The sequence below is a fragment of the Pocillopora verrucosa genome, chromosome 13 (genome assembly GCF_036669915.1).
Source record: "Pocillopora verrucosa isolate sample1 chromosome 13, ASM3666991v2, whole genome shotgun sequence".
In the NCBI taxonomy this organism is placed as follows: domain Eukaryota; kingdom Metazoa; phylum Cnidaria; class Anthozoa; order Scleractinia; family Pocilloporidae; genus Pocillopora; species Pocillopora verrucosa.
Window position 1 is genome coordinate 6,100,763 of NC_089324.1, and position 10,337 is coordinate 6,111,099.

At 38.9% G+C, this 10,337-nt stretch overlaps 2 long non-coding RNA genes and 1 pseudogene across 2 annotated transcripts in view; 1 reads left to right on the plus strand and 2 right to left on the minus strand.

The window, feature by feature from the left end:
• The window catches only part of LOC136277900 (uncharacterized), an 80,327-nt gene that overhangs the window by 44,420 nt on the left and 25,570 nt on the right, over positions 1-10,337 (plus strand). The gene's annotated exons all lie outside the window — the stretch shown is intronic.
• On the minus strand, positions 885-3,694 carry LOC136277786 (uncharacterized; annotated as a pseudogene).
• Positions 7,592-10,244, minus strand: LOC136277695 (uncharacterized). Its single transcript, XR_010715974.1, has 4 exons — positions 9,912-10,244; positions 9,444-9,514; positions 8,442-8,466; positions 7,592-8,112 (listed from the first exon to the last, which is right to left on the minus strand). It is a non-coding gene; the product is annotated as an uncharacterized lncRNA (long non-coding RNA).

Here is a 10,337-nt window from a genome sequence, read left to right on the forward strand (position 1 = left end):
ACATAATATCTTTGACCAGCAGTGCAGGGTAGAGTTATCAGTTAATGTGCAATGTAAATGGGCTCCCCTGGTCGAATTCCGGCGAATGGGGTGGAGATATCTAAAAAAGATTCACGTTACGTCAAATTGTAAGTTATCGATATTTTTGTCGACGGTCGAGTGGTAGGACTCTGAAAATCTTGAACACTTTGATTTGATTCTGACAGGTCAATGCTGCAATAGAATTCTTAAAAAATTCAAAACCGCAAACTAATTACCATCACTGATTGCGGCATAATAATCTTATGCCTCATTGGCTTTCTACTCGGAAAACAACGACACCTGGTAGACCTTTATATTGTTCATGGTTTTCCTGAGTCATGAAATCATTTGTAAATTCTCTCCATCAGTTAACACGGAATAAGGTATTCCTTCACACAGCGTAATAATAATTTTATTGAAAAACTCATCTTCGAAGGTTAAGCATCACCTTTAATTCAATTTAAGGTTAGAAAAACATTACAATACAATAAATTGTATTTAACTTGCAAATAGTTTTTTCACTGACTGAGATATTCTTTTTGGAACACTTATGCGTATATTTACTAGAAAATCGGTCGTCTAACTTGTTGTCGAAAACGTTGCAGAGTTTAAGGGATCGCATATTTTCTGAGAGAATGGAGAGGGGTGGGTCTTTGGAATACTACAAAGCCTTAAGGGAGGGTCGGAAAAAATTTATTTTGACACTACCAAAATCTTCTAACCCTGCCCCTGTTACTGCCTAATCCTATCCTTAACTATTTCCGAGTTCAGCCTAGCTCAAGGGAAATATCATGGAAAATCTTATTTGAAGATTAAAAAACATCCATCTTCTATATTAAAAAATCTCAAAACAAAAACAAAAACTATTCTCTAAATCCTGCTTGTTCTTTTTCGATCTCAAAGTCACAATGTTCAATGTTCAGAGGGACACGCCTGGTGGTGCGTGAACCTCTCAGGCAAAGTAAGGCGGACCTTAATAGAGCGAAGGACACTTTTGAACGTATCCATGAAATCGTTGTGCGGTACTCCTCTCCTTTCTTAATATATATGAGTTCCGCTAATCTACTGTGTAAACGCTTGCATTCGTCCGCCATGCCTCCGGTAGTATTGAGGACTAAAGGTGTAAAAGTCCCTCGTTCAACTTCCAAAACCCTGTTCGCGTATAACCTCTTCTTCTCATCTTCATGTTTGCGATGAATCTGCTGAATGTTGAGATCTTTGTAAGACTCTGCGTTTGGGTGAGAAACCCTTACGTCGAAAAAGGCAGAGCCTTGCCTATCCCAAAACCCACGAGCGTGAACATCCAATCGGGCATCCAGTGCTGGGTTCGTACCCCTCGTCAGCACTTCTCCCGTTATCTCCTGGCGAACGGGTTCCACTTGCACATCGTGGCAAACAATGTTTAGCAAATCGTCCTCAAGATCACGCAGCTCGTTATGCCTCTGGATGATAAATCCTCCTCGTCTACACATCATGGCATGATCCACCGTAAAAGCATCTCTGCAAACGCAAGTGGAGGGCGTGTCAGCTATGTGCCAGTCATAGCGGAGATGAACGGCATCCCTGAACTCTCTCTTGTTTAAAGTAAATTTCATATCCTTTAACGGGATAACTGTTAGCCAACTAGACGCGCCCTTTTCTGTAGCAAGGACAGCAACTCTCCTGGTGTTATCAGGGAGTACGCTCTTTACTTCCTCTGGGCCTTTCTCTAAGAAGTTTGTCATTCTCCCTTCGGTTGTACTGCTGCATTTTCCGTATGTCATCATTTTCCGGAAGCTCGAGTGCCTGAGCCTCTATCTGCTTTACCAGAGGCTTTGTTACCCTGATTGAGGCTTTATACTCCTTAGTCGCGTTTCGGCATGGGTTTGTGAGACCCAGTCCCCCTAGCCTCACCGGTAGAGCTAATAATTCACGCTCAGCGGGTGTACAAGTGTGCCCTGTCATAGCGGGTATGAGGACTTTGCCTATTGCGCGCTCTAGCGGCTCTTTCAAATTTTCGATGTCAGGCAGTGTTCTGAGATAATAAGTCCAACGATGTTTCAATCCAATGGTAAAGGTTGCATATGAGGCTTGTGGATTAGCTGCAGCGAATTCTGCGAGCTTCGCCACTTGCTCGACCCAGTCCTCTACCTTCCCTCTCATGTACTCCTCTAGGTAAGTTCTAGAGCCTAGCACGGCGCCCAGATGTTTTTGGCCTTAAGTCGATGTTTTATTACCGTGTCACCGAATACTTCCATCGCTTCATTCTCCTTTTCTGGTTTGGTGACCAACCAGCATTTCTTAGCATTGGGGTAATACCCCAGGCTAGGTCCCATTTCATTTAGCCCGTCCCACCACTTCCTTAGCTCTTCGAGCGAACCAGAACATGTTGCATCATCAGTGTACCAGCATTGCTTCGCATTGCTGGATAGATTGAGATGCGTGATTAAAGGCTGAAGACTTATAGCAGAGAAGCTCACTGCCAAGGGGTCACCCTGTGTAGTGCCCTCTGTAGATTTCAGTTTTTTACCGCCCGTGACAAAGTGGCGCGCAGAAGCCCTAAAGGTGTTGGGGGCGTATGTGGCTAAAGTAGGACAAAGAACAGCGACATTATGCAAGGCAGAAGCCCTGTTCAACGAATTAAAAGCGTTCGATGCATCAATTAGTAACACGGCATCTGCATCATCAGCATTAAATAAACCGTGCATGGCGTAAATGGCTGCCTCAGCTCCACTCTTCAGACCCGCGCACACTTGTAGTGGGCCGCTGGCCTCAATAATATCCTGCTTTGTCACCTTTGTTACACACTTGGGGATTATTCTCCTCACCACCTCTACGACTCCGATCGGTTGCACTTCACCATTGCCCTTGTCGAGTGGAATCAATCGACTTGCTAAAATTGGTTCGATTGTAGCAGGATCAACAAGCTCTGTACAAAGTCTCTTGGCAAGCATGGCCATGGCGTCGCAAAGACTTGCACTGGACTTCTTAAAGGACTTGCTGGCTACCATTCTTCTAAAAACCATTTAAATCTATCCCCGAAGGACTGCCAGAACCTTTTGTCTCAAGTGCCACTTCTTTTATAATTTCTCCATTTATTTGGATAACATGAGGGATATCTTTAATTGGACCAAAGACCAGGGATCCTAACTGGGCTTTCTGTCTACTCGGATGTTTATCGTGAAGTTAGATCACTACATCATCAGTAGGTGGAAGAATGCCCCAGAGTCCTGTTTACTAAGGTACCGAAGAGCGGAATTTATCTGACCTTCCAACATCAGTTTTGCGAACATCCTAGCTTTATTCGGTGGATCATTTCTTCGAGGCTTGTGAGGCGCTTTTGTATCATTCGTCCTTCGCGTAGCAGTGTGTCTATCTCGCCCTCTTTCCATAGAGCTAACCTCATTGACAAGCACTCTTGATGATCTTTCGCTTTTGAACCTTGACTAGGTTTTTGCAGCGCTAATGCCAAAAGAACAATGACTGCTGTATTGTGCATTTCCGATTTATTATTCCAGTCATTATTGTGCTTGGCTACTTGGTCAATAAAATCACGACCAATTTTCCCATATGGGACTAGAAAGGTTTTCTTCCGCCAGGTCGTCACTTCATTGTACGCCTTGGCAATAGCTATTGTATTCAGCCAAATTTCTGCTCCGTCACTTTTGCGTCCCCAATAAACACTTGAAGGCATGCTCACGGGTTCATAATTAGGTAAACACCCTGGCATCTCAAAATGATCTTGAGACGGGCTTTCGACACCCGTAGGATCATTAGCACTTCCGTCCTGTAGGGACCGTGTGGCATACGTATGTAAATCCAAGTTGCTGAGCGGAAGTGAAATATTAGAATTTTCGCATTGGTGACCGATAATATTTTGATTTTCACTTTCCCCAAATTCCCGACTAGAACCGTGGCCGTGAGTTGCAGCAATATATGAAGTATTCGCGTTAGATCTCCCATGCCAGAGAAAGTTTCATTTTTTCTAGCCTCGATGCCTGATCTCGTAAGTTTTGACTTTTCAACTCAAGGTGCCAATCCCTTTCTCGTCTCATAGTTCTTTTATGACTTCAATGTAGTCTTTCCTTCTGCCATTGCGGTTACAAGGCGGTTTTTGCGAAAAAGTTAAAGCCTTTGCTCGTCTTTTGCATTCCATGATATCGACATCTCTTGTTAAAAGCTATCGTGCAACAACGTGCAAATACAATACATTACTTACAATACTGCTTACTTACACTAATAACAATACACTATATCATGAATAAAGGGGTAAGTTTTTAAGGAAACTGTGGTGTTGCGTCGGTGGGAAAGTATAGATTTAACTAACGACGAAGTCTACAGACCAACAGATTCACATTGTTACTTGTTGTATTCATTTTCACATCCATCACACGTCAAGAACTCCATACCTTTTTCACAGTTTGTCAGACTTCGTCGTTTATGTAGTGACGACTCTGATTTTTCCGAAAAAGGCAATGTGCCAGTTTTTCGATAAACGTGGCTATCCTGTCGCTGTCGTTCAAGCGGGCCAACACCGTGCCCAACAAATTGATCGACAGTCAGCACTACAAACAGCTGAGAAGGATAACACTGACCGCATTCAATTTACTCTTACATTTCACCCTCACAATCACGCAACTAAATCTATCATTCTTAAAAGTTTTAAATTACTCCAAAACGATCCAGAGACTGGCACTATCTTTTCGCAACCCCCACTTATTTCATTCAAACGTGACAAAAACATAGGCAACTTTTTAGTCAGCTAAGAACACTACTGAAACTAGTAGTTGTAAGTAGGACCTGAAAAAAATTTCAGGCCCGTACGGGATTTGAACCCATGACCTCTGCGATACCGGTGCAGCGCTCTACCAATTGAGCTAACAAGGCAACTGGGAGCTGGTCAATGAACTGGGTACAAATAAACATCCGAGTGAATGAAGATTTAGATATATGAAAATTCCGTTATCGCAGAGGTCATGGGTTCAAATCCCGTACGGGCCTGAAATTTTTTTCAGGTCCTACTTACAACTACTAGTTTCAGTAGTGTTCTTAGCTGCGAGGATCTTCTAATTTCATCTTTCCACCGCAGTGCAAATATGTGAATTTTCATATATCTAAATCTTCATTCACTCGGATGTTTATTTGTACCCAGTTCATTGACCAGCTCCCAGTTGGCTTGTTAGCTCAATTGGTAGAGCGCTGCACCGGTATCGCAGAGGTCATGGGTTCAAATCCCGTACGGGCCTGAAATTTTTTTCAGGTCCTACTTACAACTACTAGTTTCAGTAGTGTTCTTAGCTGCGAGGATCTTCTAATTTCATCTTTCCACCGCAGTGCAAATATGTGAATTTTCATATATCTAAATCTTCATTTACTCGGATGTTTATTTGTACCCAGTTCATTGACCAGCTCCCAGTTGGCTTGTTAGCTCAATTGGTAGAGCGCTGCACCGGTATCGCAGAGGTCATGGGTTCAAATCCCGTACGGGCCCGAAATTTTTTTTTTCAGGTCCTACTTACAACTACTAGTTTCAGTAGTGTTCTTAGCTGCGAGGATCTTCTAATTTCATAATTCTAACAATTTTAAACGCGAACGGTACACGGTACGGTTAAAACTGCAAATAAAACAGCGAACGAAAACTATTACAATTTATTATATAAACTAGACTAAATACACAAGGAAAGCTACAACGAGAACAACGAAGAAAACTACATGATACAAAACTTACATTTGTTGCGATGTTAAAGATCCTGCCTAATGGCGAACAAACAGCATGAAGCAAAAAGAACAAATATACCAAACCACACTCGACGAAACTACTCTGCAAAACTGCCCCAAACTACGATGAACAATACGGTTAAATACGCGCTACATTACGCAACGTTACTCAATGACACAAAGAAAGCGCACACAAAATTTTACTACAATTAGCACTCTTGCACAAGAACAATAAACGAAAAAGAATGTAAGCCGTTGCGATCTACATACATTACTTACAGTATTTACAATACTGGTTACTTACACCACTGGCAATTACAACACTTTTCTTACATTATTCACATCTCTTTTCTTTTTCCTTAATTATTAACCCATGGTATGAAATTCTAGTTTTTTTCCCCTATATGTACAAGATTACATTTATTTAATGTAAAATTGTTTATATTACTTGATTACTTACAACTGAATGAAATACCAATTCGATAAATTTAAACACGAAAAAGAAGAACACACAAAGATGTTTGTTGACAATATTTATACTTGAATCTCTTAAATTAAATTCTCAATTGTCCTTTGCATTTTTATCTTATTTATAAATTGTAAATTATAAAGATTTTTCTTATTAATTTTACAACTATATATAAATATATATACCTTCCTGTTAGTAAGATAAGCAAATCCAGTCGGCGTAGGAGGTCATCCCTAATAGCAGGAGGGGGAAATTCTGAAGTAAAATTTGGTCAACAGATAAACTTATGTGGGTGCTATTCAAAGTATTGAACGAAGATAGGATTTCATGATGGAATTAAATACTCATAGAGCACTCCAAAAAGGTGTTCTAATGAATTGGGATTTTTACATTGAAAGCACAAGTTATCATTCCTGATTCTGAATTGCTTGAGTTCCTTATTAGTGACTTATATTCTGTGGAAAACCTTATAACCAAATTCCCTTAGCGTTTTTTGTAAATTTTGTGTAAGATCTGTTTCCAATTAGAGTCAAAGTTCGCAAAACGTCTACACTATCTTTTAACAGCGGTAGGCTCTGTCCTAATCTTTTCCTGAAGCAATTTGTAATCTTTACATCTACATCTAGTTAAAGAGATAACTTTGTTTTTAAACAGATAGAAAATATCCCATTACTAAAATATATTTCTTTTTCTCTTCAAATAATTTGGGATTGCAGCAATAAGTTGAAAATATTTCAAGTAGTTTAGTTGCACATCATATTTCCTTTGAAAATTTTTCAGAGATAAGAACTTACCGTCTCTATTTAGTAAATCCTGTACGAAATAAATTCCTTTTTGAAGCAATAGATTTGCTCTCTATTGTAATTTCTTTATTGTTCCAAAAAATAAATTCACTATTTTAAACATCCGGATAACCACTGCGTAATTCCTTGAAATAGTCTGACATTTCGCTATAAAGAAGAGGAATTTTCTTGTCAAAGTGCTTAGAGTTGTAATTACATTTCAAGAAGAATAATAATCCGCCATATTTGTTAAAATAACTATTAAGAATAACTTGCTCATTTGCACAATTTAAGAACCTGCCTAACCAGCTCAAGCGTAGTGATTTTACCGCAGTGAGGAAATTTGGGAAGTTCACACCACCATGAGAGAGAGGCTGATATATTACTGTTCTTTTTACTTTATCTTGTTTATTTTTCTACAAGAATTTGAATATTCTATCCTGCACTGTTTTAATAACCGTTCTAGGAACACTAAGCATTGAGGCCGCATGAACTATCGATCTTGCATAGGCCTGGAGACTTAACTGACATTGTGCGACCATACAAAGTTAGGTCTCTCGTTTTGTACATATTTAACTTAGTACCCATCTTGTGAATTTGACAAAAAAATTCAGATTATTTTTTCTGTCTTGGTTCTATGATAAATTTACCCCTAGTGACTTAATTGGTTCTTAATAGGGTTGAAAGCCTCGTTTGTGTTTATCAAAATTCTCCTTTACTGAGTTGGTTCTTAAAAGACGTAGTGCTTCTCCTTTGATAAAACACTTTCATAAAAGAGTGGCAGGATGAGAAGTGTGTATAATGAAAAGTTTCAGTGGGTTTAAAGCCGGTTTGTGACTCAAGAATTTTAAGAGTTGAAAGACGAGGTCCAAACAACATCAGTTAAAAAAACGCAACAATTTGTCCACATTGTTTTTAATTCATATCTCAACAAATATTTACAGGAATAACACCTACAATGTGTCATTTTAAAGTGTATAAAATGGGCTTCTCAGAAAAAAAAATTTCATCACTTTCCTAAAACGTGTGTGTAAAAGTGTAAAACTTGAGGTAAAAGTCACTTTTCCTCATAGGTATAGGTTAATCAAGATTAATTGATAGCAGAAGTTAATTATTAACATGTCAGCAACATTTCCTGATAATCTGAAAGAAAAAGAATAATGAATTTTTTATGAATTTTTATGTGCACCCATGTCATTCCAAAAAAATTAGCAAAAATTTGTCCACATTCAGTTTTTAATTCATATCTCAACAAACATTTACAGGAATAACACCTACAATATGTTATTTTAAAGTGTATAAAATGGGCTTCTCAGGAAAAAAAAATCATCATTGAAACCCAGGACTTTCCTAAAAAGTAAAATTTAAAACACAAAATAAGTAAGACGTGGTGTAAAACTTGAGGTCAAAGTCACTTTTCCTCACAGGTAAAGGTTACTCAAGATTAATTGATAGCAGAAGTTAATTATTACCTTTTCAGCAACATTTCCTGAAATTCTGAAAGAAAAAGAATAAATAATGAATTTTTTATGAATTTTTATGTGCGCCAATGTCATTCAAAAAAATTAGCAGAAAAAAAATTTGTTGGGAAATTCGACTTTATAACAGGAGGATGGGTAGGCCCTGATGTGTTACTGGGTGAATGAATTTGCCTTTTAACATCCCTACTAACTAACGAGAGTCCTCCCTGAGAAAACTAGGACCAAATCACAACTATTCCCACTCACAAAGATAAAAGCAACAAGGTGAAAAAAGTTATTTTTTTTCTGATATTTTTGAGAAACACAACATCTGAAAACATTGGAATAAACATCAGCAAAATTTGCCTGTGGTACTTCTTAGAGTGAAACACTGCAAAATAATCCCAACCCTTACTAACATGCATATACTTTTGACATTGAGGGGCATTGCAATAAGATCGAACCCTGAAATTTCCCCTACCCTCTTTATAACATACCACACAGTGTCTCTTTGTATCAGAGAAAACTGGGATATGGACAGTTGTAAATTCCTCTGGAGTGGAAGGGGGTGATTTCACCATGGTATTCTCTGGTGGACTACCATAACCGGGTAAACCACAGAGTTGCCTAACAATTTCTTCCCAGAAATCACACAAAGAATACTGAGAGGGCCTTTTTAGAGCTTTATTGTCAGGAAACTGAGCCCGATGCTCTTTGAAAAGGATAAAGCCATTGATTACAGCCATGTCAAATAGGTGGTAAACCATAGTTTTCCACCACTTCATGGACTTAATTACGTAGTACACTATTTGTGGTTAGAATCTGGTAGCAGCAGAAGGAGCAGAGGGGCCACCAACAACACATTCAAACAAAAATATAATTTGCAATGAATAAATCAATTATCCTCAACATTTATAGAATAATATCCTAAACAAATTCAAGTTATTCTATGGTATACGCATTCGGAAATTATACTTGTTGTTAAATTTCGCAGGTTGGAAATATTTCACTCACCAGGAGCCATGGGTTCCAAGGTCGAAGCGCAAGCCTCCTCCGGCCGCTCGTCATCTTCAACTTCTCCCTCGCTAAAAATATAAAATGTACACTGCTTATATTCCGTAAAATACTCAAAATTAACCGAATGAACAAGCGATACTTAACTAAATCGCCAAATCGCCAACGAATCCCAAGCATCCGACGCGTTCGAAAAATGCATATCTCCATAGCAACAACTAGCAGCTGATCGAATTACGCGTCTAATATTTCGCTTGTGCAAATAGTTTGAATCACATCTCATTGTTAAAAACACACTCTTAGCGTAAATTATTGATTTTCAGAGTCGCAAAAATCAATTTGTAATCAAATTTCAAGAAGTACACGAGAAATCAATCACAAAAAGGCTATCTGAGGCGAACAACTTCGCATTTCAAGACAACATGTGCGATGGCGACCATTTCGCGATGGCCGATATTGACTTCTCACCTCGATCTGCCGGTCTAAATCACTTTCTTCTCCACTTTCCATCCCATCAGCGGAGTCTTCACCGTCAAATATTTTTTCTAAAGCAATTTCTGCGGAGATAAAGCTCACCCGTGCACGCTTCGACGATGAGGCCATCTTCGACGGTGAAATTTTAGCACTCAAATGAACGTTGTTGAACGTTGTTGGTTGTTGAACCTTTCCAATAATTATATTTAAATTTATACAGCATTAGAGTAAATTTTACTCCCCTGGTCGGCTGTTAGCAAAAGCGGCACTATTTTTTATTCTAAATGTAGTTAGTGATGACTCTCTACTGAACACTTTCTTACAGAGTTTTTGCGGGGTGCCTGAGGGCTTCAGACATCAATTGTCATCATTCCATGCGATAAAGATCTAACAGGAACATCTTTTCTTGATGACCAAAAT